The sequence below is a fragment of the Leptinotarsa decemlineata genome, unplaced genomic scaffold (genome assembly GCF_025532065.1).
Source record: "Leptinotarsa decemlineata unplaced genomic scaffold, Ldec_3_MD MMD2_tig00000008_RagTag_RagTag, whole genome shotgun sequence".
NCBI classification, from domain to species: domain Eukaryota; kingdom Metazoa; phylum Arthropoda; class Insecta; order Coleoptera; family Chrysomelidae; genus Leptinotarsa; species Leptinotarsa decemlineata.
In genome coordinates, this window is record NW_027412537.1 from 6,835,730 (window position 1) to 6,858,902 (window position 23,173).

At 36.4% G+C, this 23,173-nt stretch overlaps 1 protein-coding gene and 1 non-coding gene across 5 annotated transcripts in view; one reads left to right on the forward strand and one right to left on the reverse strand.

Moving 5' to 3' along the window:
- Window positions 1–23,173, forward strand: part of tai (basic helix-loop-helix family member taiman) — a 503,475-nt gene that overhangs the window by 234,314 nt on the left and 245,988 nt on the right. The window lies entirely within an intron of this gene.
- TRNAG-GCC (transfer RNA glycine (anticodon GCC)) lies at window positions 615–685 on the reverse strand. Its single transcript has one exon. It is a non-coding gene; the product is annotated as a tRNA-Gly (tRNA).

A 23,173-nucleotide genomic window follows, 5' to 3' on the forward strand; every position in this document is an offset into this window, starting at 1 on the left:
AATAAAAAAGTATGTTCACAACTATCGATTTTCATTTTGAAATAGATATACCTACTTGAAGGTAACAAGAAACAAAAATGCGACCTTAACCTTAAAAGTGACTCACTTCTCACTCCCAAGGTGAATGCCTGCCGGAAAACAACTACTAATCCGAATAATACCACGCTGGATATTGAATTATATCCTATATAACACAAAGGTTAGTCTTGCAGATATTTATCTTTCATCCAGCAGCAGGACCACCATGAAATCAGTCGAGTAGATCATCTACAGAAAGGTCTCGAGGTATTACTTGTCATCAGTGCAGCAAAGATCTGACCCAAACGGCAGCACTTCGAGACTTTGATTAATTTGAAATTTTCCTGAAATTCTCCGATATGTTCTCAATGATGTTATGGCGAATGGCATAAAAACTAAATAGTGACCGAACGTCGGCAGTTTTTTGTATGGCTTGGGCGGCGTGGTCTAATCATTATTATTATTATAATGTGTGATGGTTTTATATGGTATTCAATTGTAAATTTATCAGACCCGATACATTAGTCTTTTACTTAGCTTTTCGGATTGACTTCGTATTGACTATACATAGATGATTATGAAACAAAAAAAAAACCTGCATCGGCCGGGAATCGAACCCGGGCCGCCCGCGTGGCAGGCGAGCATTCTACCACTGAACCACCGATGCTGTATATATATTAGTTAAGATAGTTGTTATATATGAAGTAGGTAATCAGTTATAAATGCCAGGAATACATTTGAGTAGGTAATTAATTATGATTAATTTTTCATTAGCTTGAAGATCACAGTAACATTGACAATGTTATTAGGCTAGGCCTGAAGTTGATACGTGGCTATAAATAGAAAGTAAGTTCAGATTCAAAATTAGTAACGATCCTTTTCTGATTATAATTGAATTTGGATGACGAAACAAGTCCGCGTAGAATGAACTTAATTTCAGCTAGCTCAGAATTACTTAATCTAAATGATTTTAACTTGATAAAAAATTATACACTCACTTGTATATCTCTCGAACGTTTTATTTGTTCAGTCTATAATGTGTATAAGGTCGAAGATAAGGAGGGAGGCTAAATGGGTAAATCGGAAACCGTATTAAAGATGAAAAGTGGGTCAAATTAGGAAAAAGTTGCTCATATTAGAGCTTGTTTAAATTTCTTTTTGAGTTGACTAATTGAACGATTACTATCCTACATCAATGATGTTGGCTCCAAAAAGACTATAACTTATACCGCGCTTGATTGGTTTTTCTTTTTATATTAAAAAAACTGTTAACATAAATCTTTGAACGCCAACTTCTATAGCTTGAAAATTGGATATGAGAACTTTTTTTTTTAAATCTTCTTCAATAACGCCAGAAAAAAATCAAAAGAATATTAGCGAATTCAAGTTCTTTTCGAATATCTTCCGGAACTAATTGGAATTTTTTAGATTTCAAAACGTTATTTAAATGAGCTCCAAAATGAACAACTGTCTCAATTAAACCGGTTTTTGATTTTTCCATGCTGGCTTTTCTAATATTGGACACGACTATAGTGTATTCATACAGTATGTTCGTTTCATTTTTAACTTCCGAATGCAACAGAACGCGATGCCAAATCTGCCGTGATTATTTCGATAACGATGTCAGTAACGACGATGATCAGCGAGCACATCATACCAGTTGATAATGCACCACAGTAAGCACAGCCGCGTTATAGGAAAGTGAAAGTAAAGCTGCCTTGACGTTGTCAAGGTCTGCGGTTTAATAATACAGTATTTACCAAGACGACCGGCAATCCGTGAAATGAAACTCGGCTGGAATGTTTTATTTGTTATCATTCATTCGGATAGTGGTACGAAGGTACAATCATGTTCAAAATAAAATAAAGTAAACCTGATGGTTACTAGGGTTGGACCTGATAACTTACGAGGGGGGTCCCAGAAGTATCTGTCCTGATCTAGAGATAGCGGTAGTTGTTTCATAAATATCGCTTGTATTAGAAAGAACACAATCTATAAATCATACGTTTCAAGTTTGAAGACGCTACGTTGTTTACTATTTGTTTGGCAGCCATCAGTAGCCAACGTTTTCGGGAATTTGTGAAAATGGAGAAAATTGGTTATCGTTGTACCACATCGTGGTACAATTTTACTCTAGGTGAGACGGATCCTTCATTTACTTATTGAGTAGCAGAGTTTAAACGAGGGGTAAGTACGAGCTGCCAATGCGAGCATCGCACTTGTCGAACAAATGAGGTGACGACTCCAGAAATGGTGAAGAAAAGCTACAAAGCGGTACTGAATAATCGTCGACTGACAGTGCGCCAGTTAGCAGACTTAGGCATTTCAAAAAGTACATCGTATATTATCTGAAAATTTGGACATGAGAAAGCTGTGGGCAAGATGGGTGCCGCGTTTGCTCACATTCGAACAAAAAAAGTGCAGGGAGATGTTCCAATTGAGTGTGTAGCGAAGTTTCACAGCAACAAATCATAAACGCGAGTAAATGTAATGTAATGACGTACACACTAAAAAATCGTCCATTTTCATATCAATATTTAATAAACGGTATTTCACTTCAACTGCCTCTCACATTCACCAATCTAGGTGTTAATTTCGACAAAAAATTTTCCTTTGTACCACAAACTGAAGCCACTTTGTCTGCTGCAAACAGAATGTATGAATTTATTGCACGAATCTCCAGAGGTTTCCTCCGATCCATCTACATCGAAAACCTTATACTATGCTTTCGTCAGATCAAAATCAGAATATGCATCCATATTATGGAATCCATCTCATTAGTTGTATACAGATAAAGTTGAATCAGTACAACGTCGTTTCCTAAAACTTTTGTCCTATAGATCAGACAATATCTATCCACCAATTGGATTTCCCCATGATGCATTGTTAGCTAGATATGTTATGAATAGCTTGAGTTGTCGTCGTGATTGTCACTCCACAACGTTTCTTTTTAAACTGATTACAATTCAATTATTGACCTACATATTCTGCAAAAACTTAATTTCAATGTACCTAGACCAACCTCTAGACTGGTTAATCGTTTTTTATCTGCCAACACCACGTACAAATATTTTGAAACATTCACCTCTGCATAACATGTATGTCACATGCAATTCTGCAAGTTGTCAGCCCGACATTTTTTATTCTTCCATCTCTGAGATTAGGTCTTTTTACTTCAGCTAAGAGCGCCCGTACACGAGCCACATTTTGCGGTAGGATCGACCACACAATTGCAGTCGCGTTCCAGCGAACTCAAGCCGCCCATAAGAAATACTGTACTACACGAACACGGGCGTTCACAAAAGTCAAAACGGGCGTCTGCAGTCAACTTGCTGCTGATCTCCGCCAAGATGTCATCGCAGCATTCGCCGTACACCAACCACAAACTTGCAGTCGTTCCCAACCGCGCACATCGTCGTGTACTTTTTCTCATATTGGTCTCCCAGCGTTCAATTTTTTATTTCAAAATTTTAATTAATTCATCAAAAGAACTAATGGACATTCTGAAGTAATTAAAAAAATATATTGGTCTTGCTGGAGTTCACCGAATAAAATATAAAAATGTACTTCCCGTTGTCGCGCAACCAGAAGTGGATGTACCCAAAGCGATCGTACCTCCTACGTCTTCTCCTTCTCCTCAAAATAAGAAGTGGTAGTGCTTCTTCTTCGAAATCCATATTGAAACTGGCACTAAACTCTGACACCACAAAATATAGATGTCAGTTGCCTCAACTGCAAGTGCGGTTTATATGACCGCAAGTCGACCACGAAAATGTGATTGGGTCAACCGCGAAGTGCAGTCAACGTGGCCACAAGGTTGTGGTTGCCTCAACTGCAAATATGTGGTCCATGTACGGCCGGACTAAGTCTATATGTATTGTTTTTATCTTATAACTTATTTTAACTATATTGTATTGTAATTTGACTTATATCCCTGTTCTGTAGTTGGGTGTAACCTGTAGAAAAGTGTATAAATAAACAAATAAATAAATAAAATAAATAATTCTTGCGTCGTTTCATAACCATGTATGAAACATGAATCCATCTCTTCACACCCGAGACAAAATAATAATCAAAACAATGGTTTTAAAATGGAGAATGGCTCCAAAGAAGGCGAAACCAGTTTTACTGCTACTGCAGGCAATGTTATGGCATCGGTTTCTTGGGATGCGTGTGGGGTAATTTTCATTGACTATCTTGATAAAGATAAAACTATCAAAGGCGAGTTTTATGAGAACTTATTGCAATGTTTTAGTGAAGAAATCAAGCAAAAACGGCAGCAGTTGGCTAAGAAAAAAGTGTTGTTTCATCAAGGCAATGCACCAGCTCGCAAATCCATCATCGTAATGACCAAAATTAACGAATTGAAGTTTAGATTGCTACCTCTTGCGCCTTATTTGCCAGATTTAGCTCCTTCGGACTATTTTCTATTCCCAAACTGGAAAAAATGGCCCAAAAATGTCAGTTAACGGCTATTTTGAAGAGCAAGACAGACAGTTCTTATTATAAAAACCGGATCGAACTTATTGTGTTGTCATTGTTACGCCGGGTACCTAATTCTGAGATCACCCTCGTAGTAGATCTCAAAACAATAAATACAAATAACTGAACATTAGTTACTTATCCTGAAGATATGTTGGGATAATGTTATTCCTAAGCCGATATGACAAGCCGAAATAACCTATAATTTTTGGATAACTCGAAATTTCCCAGCCGAATGTAGGTCAAAACAACCTAATAACGCCGAAATGAAATTGAACTTTTTGTTTGAGAATGTACGGAAAACGCTGCTGTCATTTCAGTTATAACCACCGTTAAATCGTATTTCGCCATCTACTCGATGAAAAAACTTCGACACATCACGCAATAAGCAAGCAATATTGATGCGACATCGCCAGCTTCCCATGTCGAATTACCAATTCGGAAAATCCGCTGACCAACTAGATTGAGGCTGGAGCAAAACAGACCGGATTCGTGTAGTGGACAATCATTTAAACTGGGGTAAGGACGAAGAGGATTTAATTATGTTTGTCGGATATTGCGTTGCGGATATTCCATCAGGATATAACGTATAATGGAAGTTTTAACTGCGTTGAGACAATATAGCACATGCAATACGTTCCAGGATATCTCCAGAGAGACGCATTGATAACAAGGATGAAAGAGAATTCCGCCGAGGTTGTGTTGAAGGCAACTGATCGAGGATTAAATAACAACAACCACGTGCTAACATTATTTGCAGTGGATTCCATACTGACGGTGAACCTCGAACAAAATCACCTACGGTTTCAGTGAGAAGGAATTGTAGGGGGTTTGGAGAGAATAGGGTACGAAATAAAGGACTTGCCGTCCTTCAGGTGCGTATCATTGTAAGAAATCGAAGGGAGTACAAAGCTTTCTGCTATTCCCACGAAATTTCGGTATTGAAAACAACGAATGCTTTTAATTTTACTTTATATTCAATTGTTATGTTGGGGTTCATATGATCCTACTTGAAGGCTGTGCATTCTGATAGTTTTCATCTGATGACAAAGAAAGCTGGTTTTCCCCGATTTTTTATTTGTTTATTTATTACCCAAACAGGCTGTTTCAGCCTAATTACTTGAATAAATAAGATGAACTACAATTATTTACATAAAAATATTGTCTATATTATACTTACTACCTATTAGTCAATGCCCAGAATTGTAGGAGATGAACTGAGTCCAAAATTGTGGAGATGTAGAAAATCAGTCTCAAATACTTACAATATGTCTTAAACAGTCTCAAATACTTGTATTCAATGTGCAGTCTAAAACATTTTTACGATAAAATGCTGAGGGTTGAGGTCCAGTCTAAATCAATCAAAGTGTTGAAATTATTAGCTTATTTGAGAATGTTAACCAGTGGTGCCCTTGCTGGATTTCCTATTCTTGATATATTGAACATGAGAAGAGTTAATTTTATAATTTATTATTTTGTGCAGAAATATCATACAGTTCAAGCTCCTTCGTTGTTCCAGAGATAATATTTTAAATTCCGATCTCAACTGATATGTTCTTATGGTATTATAATCAGGCCACACATGATACTGTTTCAAGTATAAATGTCTTAGTAATTTATTCTGGACCTTTTCCAATTCATATAGATACTTTTGATATTCCCAGGATCAAATAATAGAAGCAAATTCTAGTTTAGGCCTTACTAAAGAATAATATAGTAGCTTAATCGTATGTATACTCGAAAAGCATGATGCCCGCCTGATCACAATACCCAGAATTCTATTGGCAGATTTTACATTTTTTTTTTTGATATGACTAGAAAATGAGAATTGTGAATTATAAGTTACTCCAAGATCTCTTACTCCTGTTTTTCTTTCTAGGACCTCTCCATTCATTTGATAAAAAGTAATTGGTTCTTTCAGACGAGTTTTGAGAGCACCGAACATTTTTTAATTATATAGGGATCCTTCTGGATCGTATCTGACAATGAATTTCTTTCTTGTAGATGATTTTTTATTAATTCTAGGAAATTGCTTGACAATCCATATCTGCTTATCTTTTCCAAGAGTACATCATGATGAACCTGATCAAATGCTTTATGAAAATCTGTAAACACAGTGTCCAATTGTGATTCATTTTCTATAGTGTTGAAAGATTCATTACTGAATAGTAATAAATTTGTTTTAATTGATCTTTGACTCGTGAAGCCATGCTGTTGAGGTGCTATATATTTACTGGTGAAACTGTTGAGTTTACTGAAAATAGTGTGTTTAAATAATTTTGCTGGTACACACATGATGGCAATAGCTCTATAGTTTCGAACATCCATTTTATTGCCAGATTTATGTAAAGGTGTTGTTATGGACGTTTTCCACATAGGCGGAAATTAATTAGATTTGATAATTAAATTTAAAAAAATTATTCATTACAGGAGATGTTCGAGTAATTTTCTGTATAATAACCAAACTAAAATTGTTTTCGGTCGTTACAAGGAATTGTTGGTTTATCTGGCCTGGTACATTAATGAATTTGAAATGACTGTATAATCAAAAGTTGATATTTTTTCGATCTAGTAGTGATGTTTTAGTAATTCAATGTTCATATGAAAGTAGGTAGTTGTTGAAGTGTTTACTTTGTATTCAATTTCCCACATGACTCTCCCACATTTTTTTTATAAATATGGAGGAGTAGAAAGCTAAAAATCTTTTGTCCCAAAAATACTGTTTGCTAAAAATATCCTTTTTGAAATTTGAACTAATAATTTATTTTTCATTCAATGAATGAAAATTTAAAAATTCAAAACATTTGAATCGAAATAGTGATTATAATAAGTTTCAAGTAGGTATTGATTAATCTGAAAAATGAACTCACCATTATTGAACTTTTTTCATATAATATCAATAATTAACATATTTATAAGCTATCTGTTTTTCTATAAGTATCGTATTTGTTTTTTTCTGTACAACCTGTACAGATGGATGGATGATGGAATCAAGGTGAAACTGGAACCTCTGGCGTTGAACGAATCTCAAAACAAGTACTTTTCCAAATCACCAGAACTTCTCAACGCACGTTTCACCAACCAAGTCGACTTCCTCCAGGAGATGAAGAAGTATTTTCGTCGGGAAGAGTATTGCATTTCTGGTGATTAGGAAAATTGCTTGTGTTTCTATTCATTCAACGCCACTTTTACTTTTCATTAGTAATCCCCATATTTTATTCTCTAAATGCTGACTACAACCGTTTGGTGTACTGATGGACCATCAAGCTGATATTATAAATTTTGTCTAGTATTCAGCACCATATTATCCAAAAACGAAATTAGCTAAAGAAGGCTAAAGAAATATGCTGTTTGATCAGTTCAGACTTCCATTGTCTGATATAATAAAAATTGATTTGAAATCCCTGAAAAAAATTAAAAAAATTCCAAACCAAGTTATGTCACGACGTTTCGGTTGTTAGTATCCACAATCGTCTTCGGCTGATAACTGAAGACGATTATGGATACTAACAAACCACGAAACATTGGCAACCACCTTGAAACAATGCTGTTTGATCGTCGTGTATTCATCATATCACAGAACTAGGTCAAAACTTATTCAGATATATATTGTTCTTCATCAGACAATATACGAAATATACAAAATGTGTTCAGCATACCATTTTAATTTCAACCACATTGTCCCACCTAAACATTATCACACATGTGGGACAATGTGGCCAAAATTTTTCAAAATGGTATGCTGAAAGGTCTTTTAGACTTGGTAAAAATGATTCGGATGTTTAGAATCATTCCTTGGAATGCAACCACAGACTGCCGAATCTAAACGATGTGGAGATTGCACCATGCAGACAACGGTTGGAAACTCAATTATTTTGAATCCTTGGAAATTCATAAGCATTGTGGATGTAACCTAGAGGTTAGCGTACCCACATTGTCACAGGTAAACAAAATTCAGGTAATGAAGTCATGAAGTGCCGTCGGTTATTACCTACAGTGATGTATCGATATATAAGGTTTAACATTGTTAATTTGTTTGGAAATGTTCGAAACTGCAGTAACGTTAGTTGAAAGACAAGTATTAAAGAAACGGCTACAACCATCAATTTATTGAAATATACTTTCGGTTATTCTGTTAATTTTATTTTGAAAAAAGATATGAATATCGGTTACACACGAAATTTTAATTTTTTCTGTTTTTGTCTTGTGTTTTGTTTTATCAATTATAAGTAAAAATAAATTGTCTCCCACAATCAACCACATTTTTTTTGTCTGAACTTATCTTTAGTTTCATTGTTTTATATTCTCTTTCCTCTATTGCAAGTTTTTTTTAAGTTTTTTGTTTCGATCGCAATTCTTTTATGTAGATGAATCTAGTAAACGTTTCTACGAAATAAGAACATCAAATTAATCCAAAAATTAATTGAAAATGGAATTACCACCAGTCTAACACAAGTGTTGACACTTAGCAATCCGTGTTGAAATATTATGTAGGTAAGTATTACCATTTCTTTTTATTTATTCACATTCCATTTTAATATTGTACATTTGTTAATAAATTTGAATTTTGATTTGAGTATTTATAGTACTTCTAGAAAAAACATTTATTATGTTATAATATCCAAAGTCGTATAGTATTCGAACTATTGCAATAAATCTTGAGTAATTTAAAGGTTTCGTCCAGCTTCGAAGAATATTGCGTCGAGAAAAGGTGTGAATGGGAAATTGTGTAGTTAATTGCTGCGGTATTAAAGCGTGGTTTGCCGAGGCGTTAATTATGTACATGATTAATGATTGGAGAAAACTTTCAAATAAATTTGTCCCGTAATTCATGGTTCAAACTCTGTTATTAGTTTCCGAAATTATTTTCATCACGAAAATTTCATAATTTTATTTTGGTGTTTGAAATCTGTTTTTTCGTTAATCAGCTGTCGCCCCCATAGGAACGACAACTCTTAGAAGTGGAGAAACTTGTGCGAGCTAAGGACTAACGAGGTCTTACCTTTGAACGTGTGATTCCTAACACGGTGTACATTGACTAATGATAAAACAATATCGGTTCTACAGAAGAACTCACAATGGAGCTTAAATTTTTCAAGAAAAATTGGTAAGGTTCTGGACGAATCTCGTATTTTCAACGTGTTGTAATCGATAACCTCATAGAATGTGAATAGTGCATTATAATTTTTATTTAATATGGTGATGTTTCAATTTCATCTCATTTCGGATAAAAAATTCGGTAACGTAATGAGAGTCCTCCTTCTTATAAAATTAAAACATTATCACTATTTTCATGTGGATGATTTTAATGGATCTTGAAAAATAGAAATATAGAAATAGATTTATTTGAAATAGATATCCTAATATACATAAATATTATAAAAATATATCAGTTATTAAATACAATACTAAAAGTATATAAGACCTATATAGTAGAATATATTGGGTAAAACATAGCAGTAGTAGATGATGAAGAGATTAATAGAGAGAAGAATGATGATCAACTAACTCAATTGGAATAGTATTGTGCCCGTAGATATTGAGATAAGGAGCGTTTGAAGAGTTTGAGGATGTTACTTTGTTTAATTTCATTAGGAAGCTTGTTATAGTCCAAGTGTCCTCTGTGAAAAATAGATATCGATTCAGTAGAAAACTATTTTAAAACGATATTGTAATTATTTTTCAAATACACCTTATTGATAAGTTATGTCATCGGCTTTGAAGGAAATATTTTATTAAATTTTATCAGTCCTCCATAATAATTAAATTATGTGTTTACTTCAATTTCAGTTTCTCTGGTATTTTACTTACTTATAATCCATAATAAACTACCAATTATAAAGCATAACCTCGAGAGTTATAAGCCCCCGTCTAATACGAACATTAAAATATTGAAACGGGGGGACCTGACCTACGATGTTGAAAAGAGTATATCAAATAAATGTCTGCAGTTGTCAGTCAGAAACAGATTCTTTTTATTTCTCGGCAATGAAAAAGACATTCTCGATAGCTAACGTGTTTACCTACTCGTTTATATATTTCCATTATTTCGAGTTTAAAAACAACTGTTATTATGTAAACGTTTCAGTTAGGAAAACGAAATACTATTCATTATGATAACTTCATTCCGAAGCCAACTCATTTTATGTAACCAAATTTGTTGTGAACTAGAGATGAACAGAACATATATTTTAATTATCGCTGTGCGGAAGAATTATTTTTCGTTGTTCAACTCTGTTTTGGCGTCATTTTGTTGCTCTGAAGGAATCTATGCATCTTTTATTCAACAAAGAAATTGAGAAGAAGCGGTTCCTTGTAAATGTTTCGTAGTATTTTGGTTGTACTGAATGATGCCTATAAGATGGGTGAAATTTTTAAGTGGCTGAAACAGAAAAGGATATTGATAAACGTTCAAACCCTCATTGAGGCACGATTTGAGGAACTACACTAGCTCATGAGTGATCAGTGATACTCTTACTACATTCACCTCATCAACCCTCACTACGAATATTCCAGAAAGTTGGTTGATATTGTTAAGGTCGAGGTAGAAATTCCGACTCACACCTCGAAGTGCAAACTACTCAACGTTTTCCTGGTGATTATTTTGTGTCTGGTGTCAGTGATATTTAGTGTTGAAGATCTTGATGATTATAATTTGGAACCTCTGGCGTGAAATCAGTGTATTAAAAACACTTTTTTTTCACCAGAAGAAAAACGCTGTCTCTCAACGTGCGTTTGGCTAACCAAGTTAGCATCGTCAGATGCTTTGAACTTCAGAACATCCACTTCAATGGTATCCACCAAATTCTTTTGGGGTTTGGTTTCCGACCAGAGTTGGAGATGGATGGTTACTGCCTCGAGACGTTGGCGGTACTTGCCCTACAATAACCTACCAGCGAAAGTTGAAATCTTCAGTGTTTCACTAATCTCGTTGATATCAGTGAATTTTGTCCAAGATTGTTGACTGGTCATTTCAATATGATCGAGTTGATCTTTTAGTTTGTTCACCTCTGTGTCTAATTCCTTGTTTATGTCTTCTTTGACCTGTTAATCCAATTTTTTTCTGTTAATCTCCTCTATGACCAGTTCGTTGATCTTGCTTAACTTGTTTTCGATTCTTGTCACTATAATAATGTCTGCCTTTTATTCCAGACACATTGAACCTCCTTGAATTCATCTCAAACCTCAAACAGTTTTCTTAGATGTGTTGAAGTTATTCTGTCATTCCATTCAGTATTTGTTGATCGTCACTAACTTTATTCGCAACATCTTAATGTTGTAACACTGTCGTTTATTGTTTTTGCTGTTCTTACTTTACTTTCTTTCTAGTTCTTTTCTGTTCTTCCAACTCTTTTCTTTTTATTTCTGGTTACTCTGGTTGTTTCAGCAACGTGCCTTGTTTTCTTTTTTGCCTTTCTTGATGTTCCCGTAACTCACTTATTTGTTGTTCTCTCATTGCTTGTGTGAACTTCAAACACCACTGAATATTCTTCAAACTTATATATTCAATACCGCTTTCTCTGCCACCAATATACCTAACAGATCTACATCTTCATTTGCTTCAAACACGCATACATTCAATATCATTTCACAATGATTTCACTTGGACCAGTGGTTTACTTTGCTTACGATCGATATGGTTCTGTGGACTCACTAGGACTGTTCTTCGACTTGTAATCATATATATATATATATATATATATATATATATATATATATATATATATATATATATATATATATATATATATATATATATATATATAAATGGATGTTGGTTGGTTGGTAAGTGATAAACTTCTACATCGCTCAACCGATCGTGATGAAACTTGACATGTATAAGTCATTTTTCATAGAGAAGGTTTTAATGCTATCAATGTTTTTGTAACTCGCCACTAGATGGCGCTGTAGAACAATGTTCTATAACGCTGCGCACGCCTAAGTTCGTTGATTCTGATTTTGTCAAAACATTGGAACAGCAGCAATACTGCAACATAGTACTAGTTCATGTATAAATAGAAGTATCTGGAACAGTCTTTGAAGCGTTTGCTTCATGTCTCATTATCATTAGTAAACACGCTCATTCACATCAATAATTCGTCAACCCAACCATATAATATGGGATGAATCATCGCTGAAAGGAATGGTACACGTATTCCACTGAGTCTAGTGGAGACACGTACCAACATGTTTGTTGAAAATACCCAAGAACTTTTGAAGATCTACTTTATGATGTTTATGATAAAGGGTGAATAAAGATATCGAGGTTCGCTCATATGTTCTTTTGGTTTTGTCTCGAAACTGTTCTGATAAATCTTGATACTGTGTCAAAGATACTTACCGGGTTTGTTGGCCGTGACCTTCTGGTTTTTATGCTCAACTCTACATCTACAACTGCGGTAAACGTTATTAAAAGCAATGAGGCAATGGACGATGAGCTCTAGTTGACCTCACAGCAAATACTAGCTAGTAGTACGGACGTTGCCCCATCGCCTTTGGTTCTCTATCGCAGTATCTGTATCTGTAGAATAGAGACGATGAGTGTAGACCCACAGCATTTAGGCCACATGTGACCCATTGTACAAGAAGGTGGACAGGCCACTAGGAGACATTTCCTTTATATTGGCACGTGCAGGCCAAGACTCGCCGAACACACACTCTCTTTGGCAACCTTGAGGCGTCTCACGGTGGCCACCGCGAAGGATTTGGAAGGTGCAGCAACATTACTGTCGTTGCGCGGCTTCTTCAACCTTCTTGTGGTTCCCTCCGTGAAGGTGCACAAGTGAGGGAGCTTTCCTGCAGGGGCAGCCGGTTCCTTCAAGGCGGAGCTCTTGGCGCCCGCCACAGAAAGTGTCCTTGCTGTTGGAGGTGGAGTGGGGGAGGAGGAGGGTGCACTTATAGTTGCTGCCACTCCTGCCGCCTTCGATTTCTTTCTCCTTTTGGTCTCGGTGCCGCAAATGCGCTTACGCCTTGGCCTTTTATTACATCACGAGGTGATCTGCTATGTCCAGCCTCATTCTAAGCGGTAGATTGAGGTGAGTACTTCTGTCCAGCCTCGAGATTGGTTTTTGTTTTTGTTGTTTAATTTTTGTGTTTGTTTCATTCATGTGTGTTCCCACGAGTAGCAAGAGAAGAGTTGGTCATACTTGGCAGAGCCCCGCATTACCAGATTACAATGAGGTTTCGCCCAGTTCCCCAAAGGGAACTGGTCCACGGTGGCATATTTTGCAAAGGCTTTTGGGAGTTTTAGTTCCCCCCACCCTACTTATTTCTGCCACTGTCCAGGAGTCCGGCGACTCCGTCCGTAAGGACACATTGGTTCCCGGACAGGGCCTCCAGTCCAATGGTCGTTCCCCTATCCGCCACCTGGGGACGTGCCCGATAAGTAGCCCAACTCACGGGTTCTACCGCAGTAATAAATGAAATGTCGGTCTTAAAAATCAGATACGGCCAACAAGCCCGGAAAATAGCGTTGACACAATTATACCGGCCGCGGGTAGGAAGAGTTTTCTAAATTTCGATAAGGTACTGTCCACAAGAAGTGCGTTAGAAGATGGTGAGAACGCTTAATAAGCTCATAGGCTAGTTTCCATCCTCTTATATCGTGAGGCGTATTCTGTCAGAGATCGCGTAGGCTGTGAGAATTCGCAAGTATCTTCCTAGATTTGACAACTTTTGAAATTCATGATATTCCACTTGAAAGTATTATTTTATTCTTTAGGGAATATTGAGTAAATCCACGTTTATTTGAATAATTTTTCAATGTTACTTCTAGATAGTTAGTTATTTGTTATCTAATTTGAAATGAAGGGTCTTGGAATTTGTTAGTAAAAGTTTTCAACTCAAGTTGAACCAGTTTTGATATTGGATTTGGGATAAGAAGTTCAAATTATATATTCACTTTTACTCCTGAATTGTGTTGAAATAGCATATTTTAATAACTGATACAATCCTTGAACTAATAGACATGATTTTTTATATTAGAGTATCAAACTGTTTTCATAACACACCTCAGATGATTCTGCAATTTTTATAAATTACTTTCAATTGATAATATGTATTGTAAATAAATGAAAAGATTTGCTATTCTTGATTTGCAATTGGCCTTGTAAGAAGGAAGTTTGTTTTTCTCTTTGGTGTAGGCACAAAACAACTCGAAATAATTTCACACTAGTCACAACGAACAACAGAAAGTGAAAAAACATATTTTGAATATTTATCATCGGTACGTGTAATCAATAAATCGCTGATAGATGTATGTTTGTCTATGCTTTTGTGAGCGCTGGTTTCAATAACGACTGAACCAATTTGAGTACGGTTCTCACTAATCTATTGTGATGTGCTTCACTCAATTTTGATTGTTTGATTTATTTCAATTTATTTGCCGTGATTCAAAGAATCACGTCAAATATTTATTGAAAAAGAGGATACTATAAAAACACTTTTAAGTTGATTCGACTGATAGTTTGGGTGATTATAGTCACTACTATATTTGAAGTTTGGAAAACGATTTTCTAGTACAGGAATTCACCATTTGGAAGTGAATATGAAAAGTCAAATCAAGAATATGATAATGATGTCTCTTGAATAGTCACTATTGAAATTCTCTCAATGTTTCTAACTTCCTCAACTCCAAAATACAATATTATACAATTTCATTCACCGTTTTGGCGTCAACAGATTAGCTATATAATCAGTCTAATACGGTAGAAAGCATACTGAAGTTTTGGTGTGGAAAAAAATAATTTCCAATATATTTTATTCGAAATGTTGTTACTAACATAAAGCTACCAAAAGTGTATGGTTGGTTTAATTCAACAATCAAATCCAAACAAGTGGAAAATTTGTTGATTTTATTTGTTGCTCAAAACCAATACATATAATAAAATTGTAAATGTCAGTACATTGAAGATATCGAATCCGAAACAATGATTTTCATCCAAAACGAGCACTTTTCCCCAATTACCAGAAGCTCAATACTCTTCTCGATACGCGTTTCACCAACGAAGTTGGCGTCTTCAGAAAACGAAAAATACTGAAGAAGAGTATTGCATTTCTGGTGATTAGAAAAGAGTTCGTTTTGGATTTATTTTACACCAGACATTTCAGTTCCACCTTTTATTAATAATAATGGTTTGTCTCACTGGATTTGGAAGTGGTTTTCACTTATGTGTTGCACATTGATGAATGAGTCGGTCGGTTCATGATTAAAAAAGTTATGTAAATTGAAAGAGTCACGTCACATTTGTGGGGAAAAATGCTGGATAAATATTGTTCAGTAGATTTGGCTGAAACGGTATTAAAATCTAAAGCAAATGAACTTCAAACGTTCAAGCCAGTCTCTATATACCTATACAGTAGGTTTAATGGACTGACGCCTATCAGACAGCAACTACTCCCCTGGCTAATAACACGAAGGGCGTTGGATTATATCCGACAGGCGTCAGTGCAGGAATCTTCACAGAAAATTTCCAGAAAGAGTCGACCTTCAATTATGTAACGGGCACACTTGCAGACCGGTTTTGGGCTTATTAGCCACTTATCAGTGCAAGATAGTGACCATCTTCGACCTAAAGTCAATGATATTCTACAATTGAAAATCGGATTTTTTTCAGAGTATTTCATTCTTCTTCCGAAGTTGGAGCGAACATCACAAAATGTCACTCCATCTAGTGGACGAGGTACTAACCAACTGCATATCCGTAATTTGCCCGATTCCTCTGAATAAGGAAGAAACACTCTCGATTTGTTTATCTTCAAGCATAGCCCACTGACTAATAAGAATGAAACTATATGTATAGTTTGTGAAACAATTTTCTTATAGATCAAAGATAAGTAGTGAGATATGAGAACATTTTGCTGTTAAGAATCTAGGAAAACTCAAAAATTGAAGTACTCACCATCGAAGTCGAAGGCAACAGCTAATTTTTCAATATGTTACGAAGAAGAAAATAAAAAATATGATTTTGGTGCTGAATTGTTTTATAACTCGAAGTATCACAAGAATCATTTGTAGAAACTGAATTGAAAAAAATATATCTTTCATTTATACTCTCTGGGCTATTACATTGATAATTCTTCAATAGATACAAGTATCTGTATCTGTAGAGTAGGGAGGGTGAGTGTAGACCCTCAGCACTTAGACCACATGTGACCCATTGTACATCCTCCCGAGAAGTTGTCCTCCTAGGTCATCGTCCATCCTGTCCTTTCCAGGAAGGTGGACAGGTCACTAGGAGACATTTCCTTTATATTGCAAGGTGTAGGCCAAGACTCGATGAACACATATTCTCTTTGGCAACCTTGAGGTGTCTCACGGTGGCCTCCGCGAAGGTTTTGGAAAGTGCATCGACATTACTGTCGTTGAGCGGCTTCTTCAACCTTCTTGGGGTTACCTCCGTGGAGGTGCACAAGTGAGGGAGCTTTTCTGCAGGGGCAGCCGGTTCCTTTCCTTTATTCAAGGCGGAGCTCTTGGCGCCTGCCGCAGGAAGTGCCCTTGCTGTTGGAGGTGGAGTGGGGGAGGAGCAGGGTGCATTTATAGTTGCTGCTACTCCTGCCTCCTTCACTCTCTTTCTCCTTTTGCCCTCGGCGCCGCAAATGCGCTTACGCTTTGGCCATTGCAGATCACGAGGTGATCTATTATGTCCAGCCTCATTCTAAACAGTAGATTGGGGTGACATTTCTGTTCATCCCGAGCCACCACCTTAGATTGAGGAGAGCACTTGTGTCCAGCCTCGGGATTGGTTTTTGTTTTTGTTGTTTCAGTTTTTGTGTTTTATTTCATTCATGTGTGTTCCCACGAGTAGCAAGGGAAGAGTTGGTCACTTCTGGCAGAGCCTCGCATTACCAGAGGTAGGCTGATTGCAATGAGGTTTCGCCCAGTTCCAGGGGATCGTTCGTAACCGCATATCACCCTGCGGCCCTTCAGCTGTCGGCACCATTCCTTACACCTTAGCTTGGGTAGGCTGGTTCAAGGAAGCATGTTCTGCAAAGGCATTTGGGGAGTTTTAGTTCACCTCACCCAATAGCTACAAGTATTCTCCCTAATCGACCATGATGGATGGAGCAGTTTGTCTGAATCATGATCCAAACTTTCCATATTTTTTGACGAATCATCATCAAAGTTGAAGCAAAAGTGCATGTATGCTCCACAGAGAGTGTGTTCGTTCGGAATAATAATAATCTTCATCTCATCGTACAAAAACGTATCTGTCTCTGATAGCTCTAAAATCATATGTTTGTGAGTCAGAACTGAATCAGAATTGCAATGAAAAACAAAAAGAACGAGACGTCACCAAATAAAGACAAGTACAAAGAATGCTGAACAACTTTGAGGGATTAAATAAGCTTGAGATAGATAATAGGACTTTTTTAGGGCCACAATGAGATTGAAATTTGTTGAAATTGTAGAAAAGGCATTTTGTTAAATTGCAGAAAGGTAACACATACGCCCTTTAACATTAGGAAAGCGGCTCCCAGAAAACTGATCATCTCCACAGCAGTTTCAGCTATGCGGAGGCTAATGGATGAATATTGTGTACATAAGACCTTACAAATATTGAGAGGATTGAAAGCCATGATTCATTACAATGTTCATTGTTTTGATAAGCACTATGGCCCTGGTCACATCTTACGAACTTCGAAGGTATGCCATTCATCGAAACTAATTTGTCATATGATTGTAGGTGTAGACTAGTAGTCAATTAAAGAGTACACATTGGAATTTTTCATTCTACAGTTAACATTTTACAACCAATCAGCTTGTTGTCCCTGGACAAAATCATATTCTCACATTTCATATATCAATTATTTCAATAGTCATTACTTTTACTACTATGATATCGGACACATTTGTCAGATTTTCTTAATTAACGGTCATTCATAAATTTCAACTGTTTTTCCTTTGCTAAAATCATCAGTGAGCGCAGATCATATCCATTCAAATAAAAAATCTACCGATGAGGTTAATTTAACTTCAATTGATATATACTCGTATATCTTTTTTATTTAACAGTCGCTAATCTAACTCCGATTAGATCTTCTATTGACAAACGAAACACAAACGGAAGATATATTGGCTGCGCTATTAGCTAAACATTTACCGATAGACAATGACCAGTTATTAGTAGCCAGCTTATGAGTCGGTCGATGTTGCCAAGTCTATCGACGATCAGACAAACAGGCTTTTGTTTAATGTCGGAGAACGAGGCAATCGAGACGAGATGAACGAGCTAGCATAGATGCTTTTTTGTCGTAGTTCCTTGCTGGCCATATGGTGGATGTTAATTGCCTTTTTTTAATGGCGGATTTTTTTAATGTCTCTTGCACAATATCACCTCAGTTACCTAATTCCGACAGTGGGAAATGTATTAGGAGAGGCAGAATGTGAATGATTACTTTTTAATGGTTTGTGAAGAATGTAACTTTTTGTATGGCGAATCATTTCTTGTGGAAACGAGAAATGATCGTGCTGTGAGGGTATGATTCATATTAGACTGGTCAGGTTTCAATTCAAATATGTTCCAGTTTCATTCACATCATTCCCAGAAAACTCATATTCATCTGATTTGTGCTATATTCACTTCGTGGAAAAAACTAGACGTCGACAGTTTGACTATCAAAAATTTTCTAGTTCACGTGATACACGAGTAACACGCCTCTATGGAAAAAGCCGATAAAGTCACCAAATTAGATAACCATATCATATTACAAGCGTAGGAATTTGTTGTTATTCTCTAGCGTAGATAGGAACTAAAGGAAGTCAACAGAAACCACATAAATACTGTGAAGAATTGACTGTCTTAAAACAAATTCATTTCCAATAATATTTCACTAATCACAAACTAATTCATTTACAACACTTAGCAACTAACGCTTAACTCATTTCCACTATTTGAATTTCCTGTTTAACCGCTCGATTCACTTTCTGAACTCCCCCTTGGGTCGGGAAGCCGGGCTTATATATCGGTAAAGATCCTTTCTAGAAATCTGTAGTCGGTTCGTTTCTAGAGTTTTACCGGCGGTTGCCGACTGCATTCCTTTTGCGGTGATGTCATGTGTTTGTTCGCTGGCCGGCATATCGGTCAGGGGCGGCTTCAGATTCTTTACAATACAGTTGACGAACAAAAACTGTGATTTGTACCTTTCCAGACATATAGACATAAGACAGATGCGGTTACGAAAATCAATCATCTGGAATCTTGTTCGGTATGTGCGGTATGACGTAGTTTGAGACAAAAAAATGTGCCTTCTAGTTCAAAGAGAACTCGAGTATCCCAAAAGGTGACCTGGATTTTAACCTATCGTCTAAGCCTATTAACAATGGCATCTAAAGAATATCTGAAACTTTTATGATAGATGAGGAAATTTATTCTACCATTGCCATTGGACATTTGTTGCATACACTGCTTTTTAGTTGTTTCCAGTGTTACTATCTTTCGGATTTGAAGGCTGTCGACTTTTGGAATGTCTACCTGACGTTTCGGTGACGCGAGTGGGTAGCTTCTTCAGAGGCTGATACATCATTAGGTTATCTCCGATGACTGGATGTTAAGGCTGCGTAAAGCGTATTTACGTTGACTCAGGTAGTGTGGTGTGCTAATACCTGTACCTGTATCAGATTTTTATCTTGACTCGGATTTTCTAGTGTAATAATACCTGCGCCTGGATTAGGTAAATTATCAATTGGCAATTATTATTACTCAATTTAACATATTGAATAGAAAGAGCTCAAACTTGATGAAAATCCATATTGGAAGTTACAAGTAAAATTACGCAGCGCTGGACTGGTGTGTGTTCGTATTCTTTCGAATACGTTTTCGGCATGCTCTCTTATATATGCGTCTACGTAGTGGAGTTAAGGTCCAGGTCCCGGTAGATATGTATCTCGGAGTGTTTACGGCAGCTCGTATGCAAGCGTACATGAACATCTGGATACTGCGTCTGTATGTCGCTGCGCACTGGCCCCAGGCAGTGGAGGCACACAGAATTACAGAAAGTTGTACGGTCTTGATGAGAAGCAGCTTTACATGGATACCCATGTTACTCCTGCGGCTTATGATTGGGTATGGATTTTGTCGGGCGGCTCTCGCCAGCCCTAGACTGCCGTATGTGGGACCTGAACGTCAGTCTCCTACGGTGACTCCAAGGTATCTTGCTTATTTCCTGGTCTCTATTTATATGTAACAGGGTACACTTTCACTTCACTGTAATTTGGGAGCAGAGCTTGTTTTGGATTAATTTAAGAAATACCTTCAAAATGGTTATATCGAACAGAGTCGATATTCTGTCTAAACATGACTCCGACCGTATAAGTGTATATTCTATTGGTAACAGATGTATTTTCGCGACTGTACCATTTCTGACTGTATAACGCTTACTTTTCAAGCAATGCTCTACAAAAGCTTAGGCTTCTTAAAGTGAAAATTTTTTGCCAAAAAAATTATCCTATCAAATTTGTCTATTTCTAGTCATGTGTGTCGAAATAACCAATGAAACCATCATTACACTGATAACTACCCATGGATAGTTTTCACGGGTAGTTATCACTTATGTCATGACATTGCTAAGCAACCAACACAATAAAGTTGTTTGACATTTCAGTAATTCAATTTATTTCGAAAATGTCACTTCCTCGCTTTGGTGTTCAAAATGATGCGGCAATTGACAAAATCATTGAAGAAAATACACCAAAAAATACTGTCAATAGTAAAAAATACACTTGAAAACTATTTATGGAGTTATATCATTATACGAATTGTTCTTTTAATAACTGTGTGTTCAATAAATAATTTTGTTCGAATTGCAAAAAATTTTCTCACCGAATATCCCTCGAACATTGATAAATAACTCATAATTTTATCACAACTTCCTCAAGCACGTTATTTTAGGTAACATCCCTCCGCCTTCGGCGTCAGGATGTTACCAAATAACGTGCTTTCGAAAACTGTGATAAAATTATTTCGTTAGTTATCAATGTCCTTGGGATATTATAGCTGATAATAACACCATTTAATACCAATGACCTGGCCTCCTAGAAAATGATCAAGTTCGCCAGATTTCTCAGTATTCTAGAAGTCAAGTTGGTTCAGGTTGTGGCTTTTTCCTTGGTGCCACTGAAAAGTATAGTTTTGAAGGTCTCCTTCTTGAAAAATAAGACGTATGAAAGTATTTGTGTTAGATGTGTTTACGCTAGTTTTTGTTATACCTTTCAGAATAAAATGCAACTCGAATTTCTTTTAGTTCACCTCTGTCAAAAATTGCCCGATTCAATATTTTCAATACATTTCATTGACTTTTCTGTTTTAAATAAATGTGAAACACATATTTCATCAGTTGTATAAATAGAAATCTCAACGTTGTTCTCATATTTTCCTCGAGAACATATTGCACACATATAACAAATAGTCAATAGTAATTCATTAAAATGTATCCACAAAAAAGAACGAAACACAAAATTCAATGTAATCAACATAATAACAAAGCATAACATCATAATCTGATAATGTATTTACCCACCTGATGAAAGGCGCCGCAAAATAATTGCCAAGATTTGGCATTGATTAATGGTCTGATGAAGCCAGCTTGTTACCGACTATTTGGTTGGAAATCCGTCCATAACTTAGTTAAGGTCACTGAAACCTCAAATTCAAATTAACTGTGTATTCATTCGCCTAATAGTTTATTGGTGAGCGAAACAATGCAAATACGAAGTCCCGAAAGTGAAACTTTAAGGTAACCCTGCTTGAAACGTCATTTCAACAAAGCAAACTACTCATTGGCCAGCAAACTAGTTGCTTTCTAGACTGAAACCCCGACGTGTCAGTTGAAGACTCATAAAGTTCGTCTGATTATCGAAAAACGTTACATAATTCAATTTATCGGCCAAACATGAATACGCACACGTATAAAGTGGCTTACAGTTAGGTCAGCGGTCCGCATTATTTTGAATTAATTTAAAGTTTCATTAGATTTGGATGAATGTGCTGTCGAAACTGTATAATGTTACATAGGTAGATTTTTTTTTGTTTTGGAACGGCTTGGACGCATATGATCATTTGAGTATTGCGTGACAAATCTTTTGGAATTTATAAAAAACCAAATTTGGGTTCGACTGATTTTCTAGAAGAGTCACGAAGGTTTATCTTCACCGGCAGCATGAGGTTATATATCTTAAAGAGGATCTAGAAGTAATTTAGAATTGGGATAAAAGTAACCAGGTTCAATTCACTGCCACAAAAACCCAGACATCGATTTTCACCAAGAAGATAAATGTCTCCGAACCTGATATAATAATGTCAGGTCAGACAATTCCGCTTTCTGCTTCGATAAGTTTGTTGGGGGTTTAAATAGACAGCAATATGTATTGGTACAATCATGTCGCTGGAATTGTAAAGGCTGCATCTCAAAAGCTTGGAAAAATGTTCCGAACCAGAAAACTGCACACGCCTCAGCAACTTCAGATGCTTTATAAAGCTCGGATCAGACTTTTTTTGGAGTATTTTTCTCATGTATGGAGCTCTGCCCCCAACCATACCCTGAGGTTGCTGAATTCCATCCAGAAAAGAGCCATCCGCGAACATCACGTGGAACCTTGATAGTCTGGAAAATCGAAGAAAGGTTGGAGATTTGTCTCTCTTCTATAGATACTTTTACGGGAGGTGTTCAAGTGACT